General features: G+C 45.8%; 1 long non-coding RNA gene, 1 other non-coding gene and 1 pseudogene across 2 annotated transcripts in view; 2 read left to right on the forward strand and 1 right to left on the reverse strand.

Annotated features, from left to right (window-relative positions):
* Positions 1-26,804, reverse strand: part of LOC100347036 (uncharacterized) — an 876,288-nt gene that overhangs the window by 377,529 nt on the left and 471,955 nt on the right. The window lies entirely within an intron of this gene.
* Positions 1-26,804, forward strand: part of LOC138847881 (uncharacterized) — a 90,311-nt gene that overhangs the window by 1,607 nt on the left and 61,900 nt on the right. The window contains exon 2 of the long non-coding RNA XR_016223709.1: positions 2,245-2,315. This is a non-coding gene — a long non-coding RNA (uncharacterized LOC138847881). The remainder of the gene's footprint in view (positions 1-2,244; positions 2,316-26,804) is intronic.
* LOC149121327 (nucleus accumbens-associated protein 1 pseudogene) lies at positions 23,529-24,972 on the forward strand (annotated as a pseudogene).

A 26,804-nucleotide genomic window follows, 5' to 3' on the forward strand; every position in this document is an offset into this window, starting at 1 on the left:
CCACACCACACACGTCCATCACCAACACCATACCGTGAACACCATCACCGTCACCACAGCCATCGCCAGACCGGTCCTGCGGGGGCACGAGGGGCTGCAACACGGCCCCCGCCCCTCCCCAGAGCTCTGCGGCCCCTCCCCACAGCCCGCGGCCCCTCCCCAGCGCCCCCGGCCCCCTCTCAGAGCCCCGCGCCCCCTCCAGAGCCCCCGCCCCTCCCCAGCGCCCCCGGCCCCCTCTCAGAGCCCTGCGGCCCCCTCCCCAGCGCCCCGCGCCCCCTCCCCAGAGCCCCCCAGCCCCTCCCCAGCGCCCCGCGCCCCCTCCTCAGAGCCCCGCGCCCCCTCCCCAGAGCCCTGCGGCCCCCTCCCCAGCGCCCCGCGCCCCCTCCTCAGAGTCCCCGGCCCCCTCCCCAGAGCCCCCTCCAGAGTCCACGACCCCGCCTTGAGCCCCGCGCCCCCTCCCCAGAGCCCCCCGCCCTTCCTCAGCCCGCGGCCCCTCCCCAGCGCCCCGCGCCCCCTCCTCAGAGCCCCGCGCCCCCTCCCCAGAGCCCCCGGCCCCCTCTCAGAGCCCCGCGCCCCCTCCAGAGCCCCCCGCCCCTCCCCAGAGCCCTGCGGCCCCCTCCCCAGCGCCCCGCGCCCCCTCCCCAGAGCCCCTCGCCCTCCCCACAGCCCGCGGCCCCTCCTCAGAGCCCCCCGGCCCCCTCCCCAGAGCCCCCCAGCCCCTCCCCAGCGCCCCGCGCCCCCTCAGAGCCCCGCGCCCCCTCCCCAGAGCCCTGCGGCCCCCTCCCCAGCGCCCCGCGCCCCCTCCTGAGTCCCCGGCCCCCTCCCCAGAGCCCCCCAGCCCCTCCCCAGCGCCCGCGGCCCCTCCCCAGCGCCCCGCGCCCCCTCCTCAGAGTCCCCGGCCCCCTCCCCAGAGCTCGCGGCCCCCTCCTCAGAGCCCCACAACCCCCTCCCCAGAGCCCCCGCCCCTTCCCAGCGCCCGCGCCCCCTCCCCAGAGCCCGTGGCCCCCTCCTCAGAGACCCCCCAACCCCTCCCCAGCGCCCGCGGCCCCTCCCCAGAGCTCCCCGCCCCTCCCCAGCGCCCGCGCCCCCTCCCCAGAGCCCCCGCCCCTCCCCAGCGCCCGCGCCCCCTCCTCCGAGCCCCGCGCCTCGCCCGAGCGGGGACCCCCGGATCCCCGAGGCCCTCGGGGGAGGCCCGGGCCGGGCCGGGCGCGGCCGCCCTGACCCCGACCCGCTGCCCCGCGCAGCTGCGTCGTCGGCAGCCTGGAGTCCTGGTGGCCGAGGACTGCGGGATCATGTACCTGAAGGGCGCCAGCCCAGCGCAGGATGCCGGCCTCGGCGGCTCAGGAAGCTGCCAGAGGACAGACAGGAGGCGCGGGCGCGGGCGCGGGCGCGGGCGGCTCTGCGCTCGGCCCGCCCGGCCCCTCAGCTGCCCTTGGCTTGTGGACGCGGCCCCCACGCCGCCCCTGCCGCCCTAAAATCTGCTTCTGGCCACCGCCTACCAAATCTGCTTTCTGTTCATCTCTGCCTCCTCAATTTCTAGCAGGTGGAGAAATGGGAGCTGGAAAACCTTCCGGGTCTGTTCTCTCCTGAGTTTTTTCTTTGGCTGTCCCAGCTGTTAGCATGGAGCCTTGCTCACCAACAGAAAACTCCCTTTTATGAAAATGCTAGCATGTAACTAAGTGGTTTATGCATTTTAGGATTTTCTGCCAGTTTTATAATTTTTTTGAAGAACGAATGATCTGTTTAATCATGGGAAACTATTGTTTCATAACTAAACTTTGAAATATGTATTTTGAGAACTTATATTTATACTTAATATATATTATATATTATATTGGCATTGATTAGCATTTTAAGTTTCTTTAGTAAAAGTATTTTTATTCTACCAAATCTGCTTTCTGTTCACCTCTGCCTCAATTTCTATAAATGTATAAATTTATATATATAATTTATAAAAAGTATAAATTTTTATAAATGTATAAATTTTTAAGGAAAAAACCTGTATTATACTTCATTTATTCTTCTTAGTAATTACATTGATGGCATTATTATGCAAATTAGGAGTGCTTGTGGCTGCAAGATGAGTATTTTTCCTAAAAGAAGAACAAAAGATAATTTAGGGAAGGGGCAAGGGGACATTTTATTTTTGGCTAATATACTGCATAGAACTGTTACACAGCTGTTCAACTGAAACGTTGCTTTGCAATCTCCATTATTTTAGTGTGTTTTTAAAATTTTTTCCAGGAGATTCTAATAAAAATGGAAGAAGAACCAAGTTCTGCTTTGGACTCTGAAGAGACTTTTAATTCTTGAAGGTAGGTAGTAAATACAGAGATATACAATATTACAGGATAATGTATAAGATCCAATATCTTAGAGGATTCTAATCTTAGAATAAATAGCAAGGAACTAGGACTTGTGCTTTTAAAATGTGATAATATTACTGTGATATGTAATTATCTGCAGAAATAATGAGTATCAGAAAATGTAATAACCCAAATTCTTGTAAATGAGCTTACATCAGATATCTGTTGCTCTCCTATCCTACAGCACACTAATTAGAACAAATGTACATGTAGTATTAACCTTTATTATAATTTGTTTTTTGTTTTTCCCATATGTCTTTTACAGTACTAAAGACTTCTTTCGGAGTACCTACGAAAGGTTAAAATGCAAATGTGATTGAATTAAGAGCTGTTTGTTAATGCCCTTTTAGGGCTCTTCAGCCAATAGGGCTGTTACAGCTCAAACAGGAAAGGATTCAGTTGGCAGGCCAACACTGCTGTCAAATAGTATTATAGTATTTAAAGTGTGAAATTAATATTTTTCTACCCAGTAGGCAGTAGCTCTCATAATGTAATAAGCTTAATTGTGAATTTGGCACTTGGGTTAAATGTAGCATTCATAGAAGCACAGTGCTGGTGTATATTTTCTTATTAATATTAATAGACAAAACCTAGAAAAATGTAGCAGTGTCACATTAAAATAGCCACAGAATTATTAGTAAAATTTGCTTCAGAAGATGAAAATTATTTTTCTGTTGCCATTATAGCTCTTTTAAACTAGCTAGTAACAGGTTATTAAAAATATATAAATTTTCCAGTGTTCAGAAGTCCTTTTGTGTAACAACTATTTAAACTGCCTCAGAAATCCTAACCTTTCTTCATAATCAGACAGCTCAGGCCTTAAGCCTACCACTGACATACTAGAGCTTATGTCCAGGGTAACGAGCTAGTTTCTCATCTGTAAAAAGGGCATTATATTGTCTGATCTGCTTCCTTCCCACAACTCTTAAATACTGGGGTAAAACATGTAAAACAAAGCCTCTTGAAAATCTAAATGCAGGGCCTGTTCCGTGGCTCACTAGGCTAATCCTCCGCCTGTGGCGCTGGCACCCCGGGTTCTAGTCCCTGTTGGGGCGCCAATTCTGTCCCAGTTATTCCTCTTCCAGCTCTCTGCTGTGGCCCAGGAAGGCAGTGGAGGATGGCCCAAGTGCTTGGGCTCTGCACCCACATAGGAGACCAGGAGGGAGCACCTGGCTCCTGGCTTTGGACTGGCGCAGTGTGCTGGCCTTAGCAGCCATTTCGGGGGTGAACCAATGGAAGGAAGACCCTAACTCTGCCTGTCAAAAAAAAAAAAAAAAAAAAAGAAGTGATATCTGGAACTATAACAAATAAATTATGGAACTTAAATCTATGGACACTAACTACAGCTTCATATGTCTAATACTCACAGATTTATTTTTATGGCCTATGAGGTTTTACAATGATTTATATTTCTTAGTGGTTTTCTTCATTGATTCAGAGAGGTAGAAAACAAATGGATTTAACTCCTGAGACACTTCTATGGGGTTATATGATGCCTGAATGGTTTTAGGCCACATCTTGTTTTGGAAGTGTTGGTTTAAATTTAAGTATTTGGCTTCCAACTAATTTGCAGTGATGTGTTATGAGAATATATTACTAGTTTCATGCAGTACATCTTACAGGTTTTATAGACCAATGTTATATGTTTTTTGTCAAGTTACATGTGAGAGAAAACTGCCAGATGTGAAAGAAGAGAGAGTTTCCTGTGTGTGCTGCAGTGGATGTTTAACTTAGGGAATGGAGCACACATGGCCACATGGTGGAAGGAATGTTGTTTCTCCATCCTCCACCCCCTTCCCAAGGGCAACTGACCTCCTTGCCAAAAGAGGCGAGCCCTTACCAGCCCATATGACTACAGACTATTACATTAATCTGTCTAGCTGCAGTACCAGCTGCTTGCATGTTTTTAGTTATCTTATTAGATGGTATAACAGTGACCTATGAAATTAATTGAAGGTGAACATTGTTAACTTCTCTTTTATTACCCTATGTTTCCCCAAATCTTTTTGATTAGATTATAACTTTCTACAAAAGTTCCTAGGAAGTCTGTTTGGTTTTTGATTCATGTAATTTTTTTAAGGTCTTTAAAGTATAATGTCATACTGCACAGTATAGAAAATAATTTAATTTTTGTCTCATTTATTGATAGATTTTAGTCTGTTTATATAGTTGAAAAGCCATAGTAAACTTACCTTATTAGACAATTAAGTTAGATTGAACTCAGACCAATTATTTGGCATTCTCTGAGAAACTCAAAATACTCCTTTATCTTGGCATTGCAGAAATGGCATAGTATAGAATGCAAATTATTGTATCTTGCTTTAAAATAAACTTTAAATCATATTTACCTCTTCTCTAGATTCATATATATGGTAGTTTTTCACCAAGTTTACTCTATTTTTTAATTTAATTTAACTTGGCATCATTGATGAGTATATTTTCCCAAGCTGTGCTGTTAGGAAAAAATGTATTATCCTCTGATTTTTAACAAAGGGATAATTTTGAAGTAATAATCTTTAAATGTGATGTTGACTTTAAGAGACACACAAAATAATAAAAACTAATGATAATCAATTATAAGTCTTAGCCAGTGTTCTATTATAATAATTTAGCTAGGGACCCTGATGCTGAATCTAAGAAAATAAAAAAGTTTCTGAATGCAAGAAAATCACAAAATACTTCTTTGTGTCTTTAGATAATAAATCCTACCATTGATATAGTAGGGTGACTGGAGACTTAATTCTTAAGACATGATGTTTGTGACTCCTGTTTTTTTTTAATGTATTCATACTTTCTGACAGGTGTTTTACTCTGAAGAAATACTAATTTCATATTCCAAAAGAATTTTAATTGAAGAATAAAAGGAATGTTTCTATATATATATTTATATATATAATATATATTTTTTAAGGAAAGACAGTAAAAGTTACTTGGCTTCAAATAGTGGTGGTCTAATTTCTTATATTGAAGAGAGCTTCCAAAATCGCTTCCCTTTCTCAACATGTTATGTTCTCTATATCACTGAGTCAGAGACTACCTTGGTAAAATGTTTTTTATTATTATTCTATTAAAATATTTTTGATTAGCATGCAATACTGTCGCTCCCCCATTCGCGGAGGAATGACACTGGACTCTGCGCTGTTCTTTTGTCTGCTCGGCCCTTCCCGGGTTTGCTGCCAGTCCCCCACTCGCGGAGGAACGATGCCATCCCGGGTTAGCTGCCGGCCCCTCCACCTCCGTGGAGGGGCGGCACCCCCCCGCCGCTTTCCCCGCTTCCATGGAGGAGCCGCACACCGCCGGCCGGCTCTCTCGGGGGCTGCTCAGATGTTCCTCAGGTGTTCCCTCAGATGTTCCTGGTGCATGTTGTCTCTCTCCTCCTTTATAGTCCTCTTCCACCAATCCCAACTCTGCTACCCACACGCCGAGCACGCTGCTCTCCTCCTCCAATCAGGAGCAGGATCAGCTCCTGCAGCTTATCAGTCAAACCGATGAGGCAGCTGCGAAGTTGTTTGCTCCTCCCCAGTGCCATATTGTGGGAGAGCAGATGCATAGAATTAGTCCTAGTTCCAGTAATTTAGTCTAGTCTCAGTTGCTCCCCACACAATACTTTTATGGTACAGTATTTCACTACATATACAAAGCATACCTGAAACCAGGAAATAGCTTTTCTATGTCCTCAGCTTATCTGTGTTCTGGTAGCTACTAGTTGCTCTCTTCCGGTTCTTTGTGCAGTGTATAACACATTATTGTGAGCTATAGTGGAACAGGAGCACTGTGCTGTGAACACTGGAACCAGTGCCTTCTGTCTGTGTGTGGTGCCTGTTACCCAGTCTCCTTCCATTCTCTCTCGCCATACCCTTCCCAACCTCATTGTGGTTTTGATTTACATGTCCCTGAAGGCTAGTGATATTGAACATTTCTTCATGCTTTTGTTTTCTTTTGTGTTTCCTCTCCAGAGAAATATCTATTCAGATTCTTTGTCTGTTTGTTAACTGGATTGTTCCGTTTTTGTGGTGTTTGGGGTTCTGTACATGTTCTGAGTCATAGTCCTTTGTTAGATGCACAGCTTGTAACTGTTTTCTGTCAGCTGTGATTTGTTCCTTTTGCTGTACAGAAGCTTCTTAGTTTGGGATGATCACATTTGTCTGTTTCTCCTTTCCTCTCTGTGCTCTTGGGGTCTTTTTTTTTTAAAAAATTAAGGTTTGCCAATGTTTTCCCCCAGGGGTTTCATAATTTCAGGTCTTACATTTATGTCTCTTCCATTATGAGTTGATTTTAGATTATGGTGAGAGGCATGGGATGACATTTTGGATTCTGGGTATGGATATTTTATTTTAAAGATTTATTTATTTTTACTTGAAATGCAGAGTTATAGAGAGGCAGAGGCAGAGGGAGAGAGAGGTCTTTCATCTGCTGGTTCACTTCCCAGATGGCCACAATGGCCAGAGCTGCACCGATCCAAAGCCAGGAGCCAGGAGCTTCTTCCAGGTCTCCCACATGGGTGTAGGGGCCCAAGAACTTGGGCCATCTTCTACTGCTTTTCCAGGCCACAGGAGAGAGCTGGATCAGAAGTACAGCAGCCAGGACTGGAACCAGTGCCCATATGGGATGCCAGCATTGCAGGTGGTGGCACTGCTAAGCCACAGTGCGGCCCCGTGGGTATGGATATTTAGGTTTAGGTTTCCCAGCACCACTTATGTAAGAGACTGTCCTTTCTCTGGTATGAGTTTTATCAGATTTATCAAAGAGCAATTGGCTGTAGGTATGTAGATTAATTTTTGATATCTCTATTTTGTTCCAATAGTCTGTATGTTTTTATGCTGATACCATACTCTTTTTATTACAGTAACTCTATAATATGTCTTGAAATCTGATGTTGTGATGCCTCCAACTTTGTTGTTCAAGATATCTTTATCTATTTGAGTTCTTTTAAAGTCCTTCTATATGAATTTTAGGATTGTTTTTTCTAGTTCTGTGAATGATGTCTATCATTTTGGTTGTAATTACATTGAAGCTGTGAATTGCTTCAGGTATCATGGACTTCTACTAGTATTAATTTTTCTAATCTGCATACAGAGAACTTTGTGGGTTTTTTTTTTTGTCTTCTTCACATTCTTTCATCAGTGCTTTGCAATTTTTATTGTAAATGTCTTTCACGTCCTTGGTTAAATTTTATTCTGGGTGATGGGAGGGCAGATCTTGGCCTCACACTTAAACTGTTAAGACACTCGTGTCCCATTTGGAGTGCCTGGGTTCAATACCCGATTTCACTACTTACTCCAGCTTCCTGCTACTCCAGACCCTCAGAGGCAATGGTAATGACTCAAGTAATTTGCCTTCCATTTCTGGGACCTGGGTTGAGTTCTTGGATTTTAGGCCTGACCTAACCCTTTCTGTTGTGGCATTTAGAGATTGAACCAGCAAATGGGAGCTGCCTGTCTCTGTCTGTGTCTCTCTCTCAAATAAATTTTTAAAAATTAAAGCTTATTTCAAGATATTTCATTTTTCTATAACTATTGCTAATAGGATTGCTCTTAATTTCTCTGTTAGTGAGCCCATTATTGATGATAAAAATACTGCTTATTTTTAGGTCTTGATTTTGTTTCCTGCAGCTTTACTGAATTAATTAATCAGTTCTGATAGTTTCTTGGTGGAGTCTACATTACTCTGTATAAAGAGTTACATCATCTGCAAATAGGGATACTTCAACTTTTTTCAACTTCTTCCTTTCTTTCTTTCTTTTTTTTTGCACAGGCAGTTAGACAGTGAGAGAGAGAGACAGAAAGGTCTTCCTTCCGTTGGTTCACCCCCCAAAATGGCCACCATGGCTGGCGCGCCGTGCCGATCCAAAGCCAGGAGCCAGGTGCTTCCTCCTGGTCTCCCATGTGGGTGCAGGGCCCAAGTACTTGGGCCATCCTCCACTGCCTTCCCGGGCCACAGCAAAGAGCTGGACTGGAAGAGGAGCAACCAGGACAGAATCTGGTGCCCCGACTGGGTCTTGAACCCGGGGTGCCAGCGCCGCAGATGGAAGATCTTAGAAAAAAAAATCAGAGGCCGGCGCCGCGGCTCACTAGGCTAATCCTCCTCCTTGCGGCGCCGGCACACCGGGTTCTAGTCCCGGTCGGGGAACTGGATTCTGTCCCGGTTGCCCCTCTTCCAGGCCAGCTCTCTGCTGTGGCCAGGGAGTGCAGTGGAGGATGGCCCAGGTGCTTGGGCCCTGCACCCCATGGGAGACCAGGAGAAGCACCTGGCTCCTGCCGTCGGATCAGCACTGTGCACCCGCCGCAGTGCGCCAGCCGTGGCGGCCATTGGAGGGTGAACCAACGGCAAAGGAAGACCTTTCTGTCTCTCTCTCTCACTGTCCACTCTGCCTGTCAAAAAATTAAAAAAATAAAAAATGAAAAAAAATGCAGACATCTTTTGAAAAAAAAAGAAAAGAAAAAAAGATCAGAGCCAAAGCAAATAGAAAAAATTTTTTCTTTTTTTTTCTTTTTTTTTTTATTTGAGAGGCTGGTGTTGTGGCATAGCTGGTAAAATGACTACCTGCAATGCCAGCATCCTGTATAGGCACCAGTTCAAGTTCTGGCTGTCCCGCTTCCAATCTAGCTCCCTAATGCACCTGGGAGAGCAGTGGAAGGAGTCCAAAGTGCTTGGACCCCAGAATCCATGTGGAAGACCCAGAAGATCCTGGATCCTGACTTCGGTCTGGCCCAACCCTAGTCCTTTATGTTCGGTTCGGGAGTGAACCAGCAGATGAAAGATATCTCTTTCTGTCTCTTCCTCCTCTGTGTACAACTCTGCTGTCCAAATAAATAACACAAATAAAAAAATTAAAAAGTGATTGATTTATTTGAAAGGCAGAGTGACAGGAGGGAAAGGGGGGAGGGAGGGAGAGAGAGCTTTCACCTGGTGGTTTCACAAATGGCCACATCCAGGTCTGGGTCAGGCCAAAGCCAGGAGCCAAGAACTCCATCCTGGTTTTACACATGGGTGGCAGAGGCTCAAGTACTTGAGTCATCATCTGCTTCTTCCAAGGTGCATTAGCGTGGAGCTAGATTAAATGTGGAATAACTGGGGCTAGTGCTGTAGCATAGTAGTCTAAGCCTCTGCCTGTGGCACTGGCATCTCATATGGTTGCTGGTTTGTATCCAGGCTGTTCCTCTTCCAATCCAGCTTTCTGCTATGGCCAGAAAAAGCAGTGGAAGATGGCCTAAGTGCTTGGGCTCATGTATGTGTGTGGGAGACCCAGAAGAAACTCCTGGCTCCTGGCTTCAGAACAGCCTACCATTGGCCATTGTGGCCATTTGGGGAGTGAACCAGCAGATGAAAGAACTTTCTCTCCATCTCCCCTGCTCTGTAACTCTACCTCTCAAATAAATAAATAAATCTTTAAAAAAATGGAATAGCTGATACTGGAACTTGCAGTCCAATATGTGGTGCAGGCTTCCCAAGCTGTAGCTTAGCCAACTGGATCACAATACCATCCCCAGATCTTTATCAATTCTTCCATTGCACTAACATTTGGTTTGGTTTATTCTTGTTTTTCTAGGTCCTTGATATACATTGTTAGGTTGTATGTTTTATAACTTCTTTTTTTTTCTTGCTCTTCCTTTTTTTTATTGAAAGGCAGAATGACAGAAAAAGAGGGACAGAGAGAAAAAGAGATGTTCCATCTGCTGGTTCATTCCCCAAATGAATGCAACTGCCTGGGCTTGGCCAGGCTGAAGCCAGGAGTCTGGGACTCCATGTGAGTCTCCCACATGAGTTGCAGGGACCTAAATACTTGGGCTGTCTCCTGCTGCTTTCATAGGCACATTAGCAGGGAGCCGGATCATAAGCAGAACAGGCAGAACTCAAACAGGTGCTCAGATATGGAACATCCATGTCATGAGTGGCAGCTTAACCCCGTGTGACACAACACCAGGCACTGATCATTTTTTTAATGTAGGGACTTACTATTTTATATTCATTCTTAGGAATCCCCAGAATTTGTATATTTCTCTTAATATTGGCCTGCACAGTTCAAAGGCTATCTCCATTTTATATCCTTTTTTTTTTTGGAGGGGAGGGGGGTCTGGTTTATTCCAACAGATGTCTTGAATTTCAGATAATATTTTTTTCTTAGCTTGGTCTAGTCTGTTATTGAGGCTTTCAGCTGTACTTTTTATTCAACACTGAATTTCTCCATTTTCAAGATTTCTGTTTGACTCTTTTTCAAGATCTCTGTATCTTTGCTGAATTTCTCATTAAAGCCATGAATTGTTTTCTGGCTGTTGTTCATCTCAGAGTGTGTTTTCTCTTGTATCTCTTTGAGCATCCTAGTAATCATTACTTTGAATATCAGGTATTTTTAAGTCTCTTTTCCTTGGAATTTGTTACTCAAGCATTATTTTTTCCTTTGGAGGTGTTATACTGCCTTGCCTTTTCATACTTCAGTGTTCCTACATGGATATTTGTCATCTGGCAGAATAGCTGTTTCTTTCACAAGATTGATTTGTTTATTTGAGGCAAAGTTACAGAGAAAGGGGAAGAGACAGAAAGAAAGATCTTCCATCCAGTGGTCACTCCCCTAAATGGCCACAATGACTAGAGATGGGCTGATCCAGAGCCAGGAACCAGGAGCTTCTTCCAGGTCTCCCCATGCAGGAGCAGGGGCCCAAGTACTTGGGCCATCTTCTGCTGCTTTTCCAGGCCATACCAGAGAGCTGGATCGGAAGAGGAGCAGCTAGGACACAAACCAGCACCCATCTGGGATGCCGGCACTGCAGGTGGAGGCTTAGCCTACTAAGCCACAGCACTGGACCCTTCTTTCACTTTTAATCAGTTGATTTTGTGTAAAAGACTTTTTCCTAAAAATGTGTATTTGGGTATCTGGTAAGAATTTTGGCTTTATTTTAATTTGGATGCTGTGAAGTCTCCCAGTGTCTTCTTTCATAGCAAAGGATGACAGTGGCATTTGGGACATGGGGTTCTCTTCTCAGTCCTCGAGGAATGCATGGTTCTTGGTAGCAGCTCGTATGGCAGAGTCCAGGGCCACAAGGGTACCACCCTCAGTCCACTGTGCCTGAGGTGCAGGAATGCTGCCCTGAGGTCTGACGTGGTTGCTCAGGTGCTCACGTAGGCAGGGATGTGTTTGCTGTCACAGAGGCACTAAGTCCAGCAAGGATTCAGGAGTTCCTGGAGTGCCAGCCCCATGCTTCCATACAATGCCTGAATACCCATCTGCCTTTTTTTTTTTTTTACCCCAGTTACTCTCTCTGTGTTGTACTGCCTGGAGTTGAGGGTTGAGGGAGGATTGGAATGAGCAGTCTTGTGGCCACCTATGATACAATGCTAGATCAAACCTAAGTCCTTCAGCCTGCAAAAAAAAAAAAAAAAAAAAAAGAAAAAAAAAAAAAGGCCTGCAGACTCGGGTATGGTCAAGCGCAAATTTGTCATGACCTGCCAACTGCTGACATGGACTTGCTACCTGAGACCACTGCAATCAACCACATGTGATGTCGGCCTGGATCTAAGTCTAATTCACTGGGGCTGTGGTCTCCATCTGTGACAAGGGCTGGTCCTCTGTCTACAAGCACTGACCGTGGGACTGTTAATACCTGCCAAGCGATGGTTTTACCAGATCTGTGATGCAGTTCTGTGCTCACTTTATTGCCCTACTCCCTCATGGCTGGACCTTGTTCCTCGCTTGCCTGTGGTCGGGGAACAGGGATGGGGGAGATCTCTTGGCTGTCCATTTTGAGAGTAAGTTGGCATTATCTTGTAGTTGTGTGCCAAGCCCTTAGGAGGTTGAAGGTGATGCAGGGAGAAAGAGTTGTCTGTTCCTACACGGGTGTAGTTCTTCATCTGGTGTTAGGGCAGGTTTGTCTCTGTCTGCACATGCAGGTCCGGTTATAGGAGCCTTGCTGTCTGTCTGGTGCCACTGTAGTGGGACTGCTACTGATCTCAATTTCCTGCCCTACTCCTTTGTGGTTGGTCTTCTTTGCTGTCTGCTTGAAGGTAAGCAGCTTTAAGGCTAGGTCCTAACTCACTTTACTGCCCTGCTGCCCAGGGACTGGAGTTTGCCCTGCTGTGTGCTGGAGTTTGAGGCAGGAGTACATGGCTGAGGAGGATCCAAAGTCTTAGTCTGTGAGTCCTGTCCAGGAGGCAGAGACCATGGCGTCCTCTCTGAGTCTGGATTTCACAGTCGCAAGCCTGGTCTTGAGTTTCAAGTCTAAGGTCTGGACTTCCCTCTTCCCCAGGCAGTAATTGTTTCTCTCTAGACTGGGCTGCTCGGAGCTTGGGGAAGGGTGATGTAGTAAAAATTTCCTTCTTACCCTTAAAAAACAAGAAAAATGATTGATTGATTTGAAAGGATTAGCATCAGAGACAGAGAGAGAGATCTTTGATCCACTGGTTCACACCTTTGATGGCCTCAATGGCTAGATCTGGGCTAGATCAAAGCCAGGAGTCAGAAACTCCCTCAGTATCTCACAGAGGTGTCAGGGGCCCAAGCATTTGGACCGTCATCTGGTGATGTTCCAATTGCATTAGCAGGGACTGGATTGGGAAGCAGAGTCACTTGAGACAGGAACCTAAGCTCCCAAATCAGCTGTGATTTAATTCACTGTGCCACAGTGCCCCTTGTTGCCTTCTTCACTACCTTGTTATTTTTTTTATTTTTTATACATTTTTTTTATTTGACAGGTAGAGTTACAGACAGTGAGAGAGAGAGACAGAGAGAAAGGTCTTCCTTCCATTGGTTCACTCCCCAAGGCTGCTATGGCCGGCGCTGTGCCGATCTGAAGCCAGGAGCCAGGTGCTTCTTCCTGGTCTCCCATGGGGTGCAGGGCCCAAGCACCTGGGCCATCCTCCACTGCCCTCCTGGGCCACAGCAGAGAGCTGGACTGGAAGAGGAGCAACCGGGACTAGAACCAGCATCCATATGGGATGCCAGAACCACAGGCACTGTGGTCACCTTGCTTTGGCTTTTGTGAAGGTGAATTAGTTTGTGAACAGCTATTCAAATTAATATCTGTGTTGAGAGAAGTTCACCTGAATATCTTACTCAGCAGCGATTTGGTCCTTCCCAGGGAGAAGTTTTGAAAGTTAGTTAGTTTAGCTTTTTGAATCTAGAAGTTAAATTATATCTTGAACAAGAAAAAAGCCACACATCAATTTATACTCTCTTGAACTGCTGAGTGTATTTTAAAAATGATTTGAAGTCTTGATAGTAAAGATTTTTATATATCTTTATAAGTAATCAGCAACTTGAAAGGATGCAGGAAATACCTTCCCATCATTCACATTTTTTGGTTTAGTACCTTTTGCATTCATAGGTAAGATTGTCATACAACTCATTTAAATAATAGACAGCAGTTCAAAGTATTAAAGGAGAGAGTGATAGTGGGACACAATCCTTCTTTGGACAACAAGATTTAAAATTCAGAAATTTGAGTTCTAGTCACACTCATACAATAAAATTTTATTTTATTTAATGATATGAGCTGATTGGAATCAATTAATCTGGCAGTTATACTACAGATAAGGGGGATCAACCTGAATCCTTTCCCCTCCATGCCACCATCTTAAATTTCTAAGGCCTAGATATTTTAATTATTTTTCCACAGTTTCATACCTTAGTAGGTAGCAGAGGAGGAAGGAAGGACTAGAATTAAGCTTCCTTTTCTGATAGCATTGTTTTCCTGACTTCATTTCGTTGCCTGATTTTTGTTGTGAATTTATAATTATATGATACAAACTTTGTATGTTCTTAAGAATAAATACATGATTTAGGGAAGCAAAATGGAAAAAGCACAAAGAAATAAGACAAAGTTGACATCTTAGCTCTACCACTTACTAAACGTATAACTTGAGGCAAGGTAACTAACCTCTCTGATTGCTAATTACCTCATCTGTAAAATTATATTTTCAATAGCACCTATGTCATACAGTTGTAGTTACCTATAAATTGTGTGGAACCCCTGGCCCCATTACATAACATATAGTTACTAGGTAACAAGTTTTCTTTCTTCACATGTTCTTTCCCTCTCTTTTCTAAAGTTTCCTTTAACTTTCAATCAACTGTTTCACCTGACAAATTTGGCCCTTATCTCAGAAAGTTTTTTTAAAAAAATCACTTATAGTTCTAAATTGGTAATAAATGAGTATTTTAAGAATCTGATTTATCTACAATTACTTGTAGCTTATATAGTGTGAATCTTTATGTGACCTGTTCTTATATTTAGTCTAACAATCTCATTATATTTAGTCTAACAATCTCATTATATTTAGTCTAACAATCTCATTATCAGATGTTCTTATTTCTAGTTTCCGTACTTGTTCCAGAAGCACCACAACCTTTATAGTTATGATTTCAGGGAGCACAATATGTGCAACCTTGTTTTTTTTTTTTTTTTTTCAGAAACCAAAGACAAAACATGACCTTTTGTTGTAATCTCCACAGTGGAGACACTTTTGAGAGGAGAAAGAAATATTTTTGATTGATGAACATGTCTTCTTGACACATGATAGTAGAACTGGTCAGTATCTCTTTTTATATATTGTATGAGTATAATTTCTCTGAACTAATTGATTACTTAAGGCTCTGAAATTACTACCTTCCATTAAAAAGGTTAGCTGATTTTTGTGTCTGTAGCCTTACATTAACTTATTTTTGCATTTATAGTCTTGAATTAAGTAACCAAGCTGGTTTGACCCTACTGTTACAGTGTGAGCTCCTTTCCTTTGGAAACCACTTCAAGCCATTTTGATTATCTTCCACCAGGCTGTATGTGTTGTGTGTGTGTGTGTGGGAGGGTTGTTTAAGTTTGCTTATTTACATAGTCAGCCATAAGCCCCATCATCCAAGGCATGTCAGTGTTTATCTTCGAGTAGACAGGCATTCGTTTGAAACATAGGGTAAGCTGCTCTGAATCAGTCCCTTCCCCTACACAGACTTCTTTTTGTTGTTGTTGGCACTGTATTCCAGGTTGAAATGCCTCCGCGTCAGTGCCATGGGTCACTGTTGGTAATATATATTAGTGTGTTGTGCTTTGTAGGTATGGTGGTAAAAATACGTAACATAACCTACATATTTGGTCAATAATACTGAAGTTATTTGAGGAAATATTGCATAAACATTCAAAAGTAGAAACCTTTTTAAAAATTTACAACAACTTCTTATTTGTTTACTTACTAACTTGCTTAGTAGTAATATATTGAACTCTAATTTTCATTATCTGATATTTGACTTCACAGCAGGCTGTTATACTCAACAATATGGTTTAAGGGAGAAATTTTCAAAGAAATTTTATTAGAAATGGAGATTTAAGATTTGTCTATTTTGTCGACACATTGCCTTGATTGTTGGGACACAGTGGCAGCAGTTAATTTTTTTAAGATTTATTTTATTTATTTGAAAGACAGAGTTACAGAGAGAGGTAGAGCCAGAGTGGGGGGATCTTCCATCCTTGGTTCACTTCCCCAGATAACTGCGATGGCCAGAGCTGAACTGATCTGAAGCCAGGAGCCAGGAGCTTCTTCCAGGTCTCCCACATGGGTGCAGTGGCCCAAGGACTTGGGCCATCTTCCACTGCTTTCCCAGACCATAACAGAGAGCTGCATTGGAAATGGAGCAGCTGGGACAGAAACTGGCGCCCATATGGGATGCTGGCACTACAGGCTAGGGTTTTAACCTGCTGTGCCACAATGCCGACTGCTGTAGCAGTTAGTTTTCTCATTTTATTGTTAATTCAGGGCTTTCAAGTACTTTTCAGAGCTCTTTCTCTCCCTACTCAAGAGAATACATCTTCAGTCATTTTGCGTATCTTTCTTGTACTTCCTTTGTAGACAAGCCTATGTGTTAAAACTAATAGACTCAGGGGCCAGCGCTGTGGTCCAGTGGGTTAATGCCCTGGCCTGAAGTGCCCGCATCCCATATGGGTGCTGGTTTGAGACCCAGCTGCTCACATCCTGTCCAGCTCTCTGCTATGGCCTGGGAAAGCAGTAGAAGATGGCCCAAGTCCTTGAGCCCCTGCACCCACACACCCACATGGGAGACCAGGAAGAAGCTCCTGGCTCCTGGCTCCTGGCTACAGATTGGCACAGCTTCGGCCTTTGCGGCCATCTGAGGAGTGAACCATTGGATGGAAGATTCTCTCTCTCTCTCTCTCTCTCTCTCTCTCTCTCTGCCTCTTCTCTTTCTGTGTAACTCTGACTTTCAAATAAATAAATCTTTTAAAAAAGAAAAACTAATAGACCCAAAGGAATCCAAACACAAGCTCCTCCTCTTGGAGAACTTGTGCTTTAGTTAGAGAGAGAAACTTGGAAATAACTAACACAGCTGATAACTGGGGTTACAGTGGAAGCTTTTATCAAGGATCTGGAAAAGACCAAATGGGGTAATTAAAATTAAATGGTACTTAGGAGGAAGATCTGTTTGCTCAGCACTCTAGAGGGGCAGGAGTTTGCAGGGAGATGAGTGATAGGAACACAATCTTCATTTTCTGCTCCTTAGGAATGTATCCTTTTGGTTTCTTCTGCAGTTTGAGAGTGGGTTAGATTTGGTTTTACTTTAGTCAATGACAGAATTGTGCCTTACTGATAAAGATAGCTAATGTGACCCACAATATGGGTAGTCACATAGCTGAGTATCTATTTCATGTGGTGACAGTGTTACTTTGCATGAACTGCTATTTTGATTAAAGTTTTAAATTTAGTTATATTTGAATCTTATCAAAATATTTAACTGAGAGTTGAAAATGAGATCACACACTATTTGAAATATTTGATAATGGGTACTATGTGCCTAGAAATATAAGGAACATCAGTAAGATAGCTATGATATTAAAAATAGCTTGTTACTGAGAAAAATGTTGAAAGTTAAAATATGCCCCGGTATCATCTGTGTATAGGGATACAATTTACATTCTAGGGTTATATGTACAGTATTCAGAGATAGAGAAGTGGTTTAGTCTGGTTGACATATTCTCAAACAGCTCCAAAAACTTTATTCTAATCAACCTGTTCAGATTAGGAAACTAATTCAGGTGCATGCCCTTTAGAAGCAAAACAGGATAGTTGCACACTCTGAACTCTCACTTCTTTTTAAAATGTCCTTTTAGGTCTTAAAGTTATCTTGAACAGCACAATTCTGCTATCATAGAACTAGACTTAGACTTTCTGTTCTCTGGATTTTCTTTAGAGCACAGTAATAAGTTCACACTCTCCAAGGTAGCTACTGTTTTGCTCCATCCTTTCTCTGTGTTGCCACACCTAGAACCTACTTATCTCCTTTGTACTTTGTAAGTCAGACTTTTTCCCCCATATGAGAGATTTGAGTGAGGGTGGAAGGGCATAAGAGAAATGAATAAAGCCAAAGTGATTTGTTTAGTGATTTTACTACTGCCCCCTTTCTCCTATGCCATCAGAGCTGCTGATAGATTCTAAAGAAGGAACAACCATTTTCCTGCTTCTATATCACTAGATGCCATTTCTAATCATAGTATTTTATGTATTCAACTCAGATGCAGAGATAGAAAGAAACAGAGGCAAACACAGAAAGAGAATTCCCATCTACTGGTTCACTCTCTAAATGACTTTCATGGCTGGAACCAAAGCCAGGAGCTATTAACTGAATTTAGGTCTCTTGCATGTGTGTACGGACCAAGTCACTTTGTCATCACCACCTAATGGGACTACTATAAAGGCTGTATAGAAAAATGAGATTTTTGGGGGTGTTAAACCTCAGTTTTACAGTAATATTTCTGGAAACATCTATTTGGTTCATAAAAAGATATCTGTAGGGCCGGCACCACAGCTCACTTGGCTAATCCTCCACCTGTGGCGCCATTACCCCGGGTTTTAGTCCCTGCTGGGACACCAGATTCTGTCCCAGTTGCCCTTCTTCCAGGCCAGCTCTCTGCTTTGGCCTGGGAGTGCAGTGGAGGATGGCCCAAGTGTTTGGGCCCTGCACCCACATGGGAGACCAGGAGAAGCACCTGGCTCCTGGCTTTGAATCAGCATGGTGCACCGGCTGCAGTGTGCTGGCCGCAGCGGCCATTGGAGGGTGAACCAATGGCAAAAGGAAGACCTTTCTCTCTGTCTCTCTCTCTCTCTCACTGTCCACTCTGCCTGTCAAAAAATAAAATAAAAAAAGTAAAGATATCTGTGGTCATATAATTAAATTTTTATGGCATTTATTGGGGGAATATTCAAATTATTAGGAATATAGATAACACAATAGCAAATTTAATATACCAAAGGGAAAATCAGGACCAGATTTAGGTTCTGTTAAAGTATTTGAACTTTAAAATAGTTTAAAATTTTTGTAATAGGGTCACTTATAGCTAACAGAGTTTTGATGAAAATTTAATTTGGAAAAGGAAATAAAAAGAAAATGGTTAATCTTTCATTGTGATTTGGAGAAACTGTTTTTGAAAAATTAGTAAGAAAAATACTACTCCTGGAGCCAGCACTGTGGTGCAGCTGGTTAAACTGCTGCCTACAGCGCCGGCATCCCATATTGGCACCAGTTCAAATCCCGGCTGCTCCAACTCTGATCCAGCTTCCAGCTAATGTTTCTGGGAAAGATGGTGCAGTAGAAGATGGCTCAAGTGCTCAGGCCCTTGCACCCATGTTGGAGACCCAGATGAAGTTCCTGGATCCTGGCTTTAGCAGTGACCAGCCCCAGCCGATGTAGTCACTTGGAGAGTGAACCAGCATACTCTAACCAACCAGAATATAATCAGAAACTTAGAGGAGAATAATTGAATGGCTGAAAGGTCTGCTGATTAAAGTATATTTCATCACAGGAAGGCTTTACCAATCAATCCTATTTTCTTCCATTTAGTCTTATTTCTCATTTCTCCCTTTATTTAAAATTTAAGAAGATGATGATGTCAAAATAGACTGAAATATGCAATAAGTGTAAAGTCTGAGCAAATGACAAAGGTGTATAGATTTGAGATTTCTAAAAGCTAATGTCCAGTAGTCTCCTCTTATTCCCTAGTACATTCTAAGACCTCAGGAGTGTTGTGTACATCCGTAGATGCATGAAACCACAGAAAATTCACGCCTTGGCCCTCCAAACTAAGTCCTTACTATCACACACTATGGCTGAAACTTCTGTAATTTTAGGTACAAGGCTAAAGTAGCCTGACATTCTTTTTCTCCCCTCACAAGATCATTGATAAAAGTTTCATCCCTAATGTAGGTCAACGTCAGGGTATATATTTTTTCTTTAATAAGTCAAACTGTTTTACCTTTTTAGTTTGCTTTTCTGTGAGATACCTGAATTACCACATCACTATTCTTGTGCTTTGGAGTCATTATTAAACAGAATAAAGCTTCCTTGAGCATAAGCATTGTGACTCCCTAACAGTCACTCTGATGACTTGAAATGGCTCCCAAGTGGCTAATGGGTAGTAGTGTGCACAACATGGATACACTGGGCAAGACAGAGCACAATGGCATGAGATTTCATCACGCCACTCATTACCACGTATAGTTTACAACTCTGAAATTGTTTACTTCTGGAATTTTCCATTTAATATATTTGGACCCTCATTGACCAGGCATAACAAGCCGTAAAAAGCGAAACTGCACATAAGTGAGGACTACTGTATGAGCATTAAATGGACTGGTAACAGATAGCCCTGATGGGCATATGAGAAATGCCTCTAAAATAGAAAGGAGAGGTCTACAGACAAAACCATTATTTAATGTAGGGACACATAGCCATGTATTTTTGAACTGTACACCACATATGGGCGAAAACAACTTTAAAGTTTTGGAATGTATTGGTACTCTGCCTGGCGCTGCAGGTGGATAAAGGATGTTCAGCCAGTAAAGTCTATGCAGATCTTCCAAAATCTTAAAAATCTGAAACACTTCTGAATCCTAACCATTTTGGATAAGGATATTCACCTTGTAATGATTTTTAGTGAGTTTTTTAGTAGGCTTAGGTGGTGATGTACATCTCCATAAGCCTCTGTGTATTGTTTATTCAAGTACATTAATCCCAACAAATTTGAAGTACATATTTGACCTTCAACTAAAGTTGATCACATGACCCATTTACTTTCTTTTTAACCTGTCCTTTCTTAGTTCTTTTAGACAATCTGTTGCTGAGTCTGGTTATATCCATATCTAGATCAGGGTCTTTCCAGCAATGCCACCATTGGTACCTAATAGAGCTAACACTGCTGCCACTGAAGATGGACTTTCCTCACTTTCACATGTGTATGTGACAAGAGTTTGGTGAGAGGAGACAGTGGCTGAGGGTGGTGGTGGTGACAGAAATACCATGGGAAAAGGCAATGAGAGGGATGGGAAGGAAAAAGAAACTCTTACATGCTTATCTGATAGTTCTGACTAGTGCCACTATGCATTTAGAATTATGACATACTGTATAAAAGCCTCTTTTAAGGAATTATTTTGATTTATTTGACCACATGTATTAGTTAACAAAGTTTTTTTTTAAATTGAATTGTATTTAGTTACACAGAAATGCACAAATACACACACTCTCAGTGAGAAGAAAGAGAAGAGAGAGAGAGAGAGGAGAGAGAGAGAGAGAAAGCTTAGATCCCCTAGTTGGCTCTCCAAATGCCACAGTGGCAGTTAGGCCATGCAAACACTGGAGCTGAGAACCAATTCAGGTCCCATCCTAGGTGGCAGAGACCCAAGTACTTGAGCTATCACCTGCTGCCTCCCAGAATGTACATTAGCAGGAAGCTAGAAATGGGGGTAGAACTGAGATTCAGATCAGACACTGATATGGGATGTGGGCATGTTAACTGGCTTTTTAACCACCAGGTCAAATGTCTGAACCTTTTTACTTTTAATGTTTGTTTTCTTTCTCCAGTTATACTACATATGACTATGTATCATGTGTAGATTTATCTTTATATTCCTTGAAACTTTACAGTTTTGCTTTAAAACCAGTGTGTGTGTGTGTGTGTGTGTGTGTGTGTGTGTATTATCATTGTTAAAATATTTTGAGCTTCACTGTCCAATATGGGAACCATTAGCCATATAAATTTTGACTTAAATTAGTTAAAATAAAATATGTAATTCTTCAACTGCATTAGCCATATTTCAACTTCTCAGTTACTATGTGTGATGAGTGGTTACCATTTTGGACAGTTAGTTATGGAACATTTCTGTATTTTCAGAAAATTTTGTTGGATAGTGTTGGTGTAGAACTTGTAGAGTGAATGATAGATTCACTTAAAATGTAACTTATTTTCATCTTTAAAAAGAAAATATTTAACAGAAACATCTATTTCTATTTTTATAATATTCCATGAGTCCATCTAGTGTTGGAAAACATGCTTTAAGAGATAAGATGGAGACCAGCATCATTGTGCAATGGGTTAAGCCATCACCTTTGACAGCAGCACCCTGTACAAGGGCAGGTTTCAGTCCCAGATGCTCTGCTTCCGATCCAGCTCCCTGCTAATGCCTGAAAAAAAAGCAGTGGAGGATGGCCCAAGTACTTGGGCCCCTGCCACTCCTGTGGGAGAATGGATGCATTTCCAAGCTCCTGGCTTTGGCCTTGCTCAGCCCTGGGTATTGGGGCCATTTAGGAGGTGAGCTGGTGGAAAGAGGCTCTCTCTCTATCTCCTTCTCTGTGACTCTACCTTTCAAATAAATAAATCCATTTTTTGAAAAAAGAGATAAAATGACCTTTTAATTAGAACTTGGGATTTTACTAAATAAATGCCTATTTTTAAATTGTTGGAAAAAAAAATTGTTCTTGACTGTATAAGTATTTCCTTTTCAGTACTGCTTACATTACAAACTGTGTGGCCAATTCTTTACCTTGTTATAGAAAGCTAGATATCAAGCTTATGTCAGTTATCCTACATACCAACATAAATGAGGTAGGATGGCAGTAAGAAGAGAGTGGGGGAGATATGCAGAGAAACGTCTCAAAGAAGGGAATTTTTCCTTATGTATTGATGATATCAGAAATGCCTTTAGGGGCAAGTATTTGGCCTATCGGTTAAGATGCCTACATCTCACATTGGAGTACCTAAATTTGATCCCTAGCTCCAGTTCCCGATTTCAGCTTCTAGCCAAGGTGGACCCTGGAAGACAGTGGTGATGCCCAAAGTACTTGAGTCCCTACCACCCATATTGGAGCTGTGGATTGAATTCCTGGCTACCAGCTTTGGGCTGGTCCAGGCCTGGCTGTGCAGCCATTTGGGGAATGGACCAGTGGATGGGACATCTCTTTTTCTATCTCTGTTTCACTCTATATCTCTGTCTCTCAAGCAAATCAAGAAAAAAATCAAAAGAAATCACAGTAGACCACAGAATAGAAAATTTATTCACTTCAGATAATATCACAGAGATTTCCTGGTACAGTGTCCTTTCCTCACCTCATTCCTAAATGTTGATCCTGTTTTTAAAAAATAACAGAGTTACCTATTATATATTACAGTTTTATGAAATTAAAAAATGAGGTAAAAACATTCCATAAAGTTAAACTTATGCACATTTTCTTGATTGCTTTTATGAAAGAATAATTGAATTTCCCTACTTTAATGTGACTTTAGAGACTGCTAAATTTTAGTTTTGAAGGAAAAATATATGTTTTTGTAGAAAATCAGGCATTATATCTGACAGTCCATAAGGTTTTTTTAAATTCAGTTCTTTATGTCCTTGTGGATATTGAGGTGGACTCTCAAGATTTCTCAGTCCAAACCTTAACCTAAAAATCATCGTAACTTTAGCAGTCAGTCCTCATGCAGGGAAGTGTTCTTTGCTTTTGTTTCAGTGGGGCCTCCTCATATGGGAACATGTTTCATCTAGACATATGAAGATATTCGTATTAGGCTGATGATAATTGTGCATTCTGTTTTTATATGTATTTAAAATGTGTCAGTGATGTGCCCTGATGTTTCATTATGGAGGGAAAAAAGCACTCCCAGGTCACAGCAGAGAGCCGGACTGGAAGAGGAGCAACCGGGACAGAATCTGGCACCCAGAGCCGCGGCGCCGGCTGTACATCATTTTTTAAAACAATTAAATTTAGCAGTGAGTGGCCACCGCCTCTGCCGCTGTTGTTGAGGCGGAGGCCATGGAGGCCATGGAGGTGGAGGCCAAGGCCCCAGTGCAGGGGGCGCACCCAGGGCTCAGGCCAGGCCTCAGTCGCCATGGCGCAGCCCCACCATGGCACAGAGCCTGCAGATGGAGATCCCCAACTTCGGCCATGGCATCTTGGAGTGCCTCAGAGAACAGCGGCTGCAGGGCTGCCCTGTGACGTGTCGGTGGTGGTCAGGGGTCAGGCCGTGCTGGCCGTCAGCAGCTCTTACTCCTGTTCAACAGCAGCCGCAGCACCGTGGTGGAGCTGCCGGCGGCCGTGCAGCCGCAGTCCTTCCAGCAGACCCTGAGCTTCCGCTACACGGGCCGCTGAGCACGAACGTGGGACCAGTTCCTGCTCACGGACATGGCGGGCTTCCTGCAGATCCAGGAGATCCTGGAGAAAGGCGCAGAGTTCTTCCTGAAGGTGAGCTCCTGGAGCGGCGACTCGCAGGGCCTGCACACCTAGGGGCGCCCTCGTCCTAGCCGCAGAGCCCCGTGGCGCAGACTTCAGGCTGGCCCACCTGCAGCTCGCCACTGCCCCTCGTGTCACGGGTCAGGAAGGAGCAGCAGGAGTCGGACTCTGCAGTGCACGCCCGGGGCCAAGCGGCTGTGGGACGGTGGCCCCAAGGAGGCCAGGGGCGGTGGCGGCAGTGGCGGTAGCCGCAAGATGGCCAAGTTCTCCATGCTGGACCTGGCGGCCAACCGGCAGCCCCTGCAGCAGGTCCCTGCCGGGGTGGCCTTGGCTGCGGGGGTGGGGGCAGGGCAGCCGGCCAGCGGGGCGGTGGTGGCCGCTGCGGGCGTGGGAAGCGGGCCCAGCACGTCGGACCGCAGGGGCCCAGGCACCTGGAGCGCCTACACCAGGACAGCCCGACTCCTACCAGGAGGAGGACGACGCGGGGAGGAAGGCTCGGACGAGCAGTGCCGGCAGATCTGCAACAGGTACACCGTGCACAGCGCGATGAACGTGGGCCCGACAGCCGAGAAGGTTGAAGCCCTCCTGGAACCCGCAGTCCGATCCGGGTGCGGCAAGATTGGTGTCGCTCCTGGCTGAGCTACTCGACCAGATCGGCACCCGTTGTCACCCCAAGCTCCAGGAGGAAGGCGGCCCCTCAGAGAAGCCGGAGCTGGTGGCAGGCGCCAAGGTGTGCATCACGAGGGCACAGCTCAGGAACCCGGCACTAGGTCTTGCCGCGGCCGCTCCTCACCTCCTCCTTTGACCGGAACGCACTGGCCCCCAGCTGTGGCACCGGCAAACCACTAGACAGCCGCGCCCTCCACACCCTCAAGAACCACTGCCGGAACTTCAAGGAGAACGAGAGGAACATCACCGCGGCCGGCGTGTGCCCCAACGCTCGCCGGGTCGTGCGCCAGAGCTGGATGCCCAAGCTGAAGCTGCTCACCCGAGGGCGACCCTACACCGCCTGCATCAGGGATTCAGGCAAGATGGAGCCGGAGGTGGCGGGCGGGGAGTACAGCTTCCAGCCGGCCAGCTATGGGGCGAGGAGGCCCCTTGGCCGAGACCCTGCAGTAACTGCGCCCCCACACCGCACCCAGGAGGGCCGTCACACTCCCCCACTCCACCCGGGAGGGCCGTCACACTTCCCCACCCCACCCGGGGGGCCGTCACACTCCCCCACTCCACCCAGGGGGGCCGTCACACTCCCCCACTCCACCCAGGGGGGTCCATCACACTCCCCCCACCCCACCCGGGGGGGCCATCACACTCCCCCCACCCCACCCGGGGGGGCCATCACACTCCCCCACCCCACCCGGGGGGGGCCGTCACACTCTCCCACCCCACTCGGGAGGGCCATCACACTCCCCTCACCCCACCCGGGGGGTCCGTCACACTCCCCTACCCCCATGTCCTCACACACACCTTGGTCAGGAGCTACTGTCTGTCCCTCCCCAGGCCCCGAGGGGGTCGCTGCATGTTCCTGGGTCCCCTCCCCCATCCCAGTCCCTTCCCCCAGTGTGAGCTGCTGGCCAGGGTGGGCAGGGCCGGCAAGGGCGGTCAAGCAGGGGCGGGGGGCATGCCCGGGTTTCCTTCTTCCACACATGGCTCCCCCTTCCCTCACCCCAAGCTTTGTGCCCCCCCCAACACACACACCAGTCCGGGCACGGGGCAGGGGCCTGCCTGGTGGAAGTCCTTCCTCAGCCTCCGCTGAGACTGGAGGGGTCGCTCAGGACCCCTCCGCACCCCCACCCATCCCCCAGTGCTTCCAGGCCTCCAAAGCACCTTCCTGCCTCCTCTTCAGTCCCTGCGCCTGGGGGCCGGGGCAGGCGAGGCCGTGGGCACTGCCCGTGGTACAGCCGAGCCAACAGGCTCAGAGCAATGCCACAAGCAGCCTAAGGTGGCTGGGGGTGGCGGCCCAGCACCTGCTCTCACCCCTCCAGCCCGTGTCCCCTGGAGCCCCAGGGAGGGAGATCCTCAGCCAAGGAGCCTCTTGTGTGTGAGTGTGTGTATGTGTGTGCACGCGCACGTGCAACTTGAATGAAGGTAAAAGGCAGAGTGGACCGGGGTTGGAATGGGGGGCGGGGAGCAGGCTGGGAGGGGTGGGGCTGCTGTCCTCTCCTCTGCTTACCGCCCCCCACCCCTGTCCTGCTGCCCCCACCCACCCGGGACAGGGCCCAGCCCCTACCCGTGTACAGAACATTTTTTTAGCTACTGAAATATTGAAGTATAAGATTTCCTTTTATTTTTCAAACCAACTGGACTGACCCCACCAGCCCACCTGCAGGTCCCCAGTGGGGGTGGGGGCGCACTGTGGAAGGCAGGATATGGGGGGGACGTGTGCTGGGCAGGCAAGCGGAGTACGCGTGCGCGTGTGTGGAGTGTGGCTGCGTGTTCCTGACACGGGCCCCATGGGTCTGACCTGCTTCCCTCCCTCCCTCAACTTCTCTGCCCCCCCCACTGCTGTATTTCAAGGGAGGTCCCTGGCCTTGGCTGGTTGGGTGGGCCTGGTTCCCCCAGGGGCAGAGCAGGGTCTGCTTGGGCCACTGGCAGTTTTTTCTCACCATTCCTCTCGTTCTCGCCTAGGGCAAGTGTGTGTGTATGCGAGTGTGTGTACGCGAGTGTGTACGCGCATGTGCACACGGAGGCTTCTTCCCCACCCCCACACCTCTCGCCTTCTCCCCACCATTACCCGCCTTTCTGCCCCCTGGCTCTGACTTCTGTGTACACCTTGTGCCCGACGATCTCGCTTTCCAGGTGGAGCATTTTAGGGAGGGTTCCAGTGTGGGGTGGGGAGGACCAAAGGGGGTCGCCCCACACTATACCCTTCCAACAGCGTCACCACCAGCCTGCTTTGGGGGGGAGTCTCAGCCTGATCCCTGCCTTAGCCCCCAGCCACCCCGAGTGTG

Source organism: Oryctolagus cuniculus, chromosome 17, assembly GCF_051225735.1.
Source record: "Oryctolagus cuniculus isolate XC-2025 breed Fujian yellow rabbit chromosome 17, ASM5122573v1, whole genome shotgun sequence".
Taxonomy (NCBI): Eukaryota; Metazoa; Chordata; class Mammalia; order Lagomorpha; family Leporidae; genus Oryctolagus; species Oryctolagus cuniculus.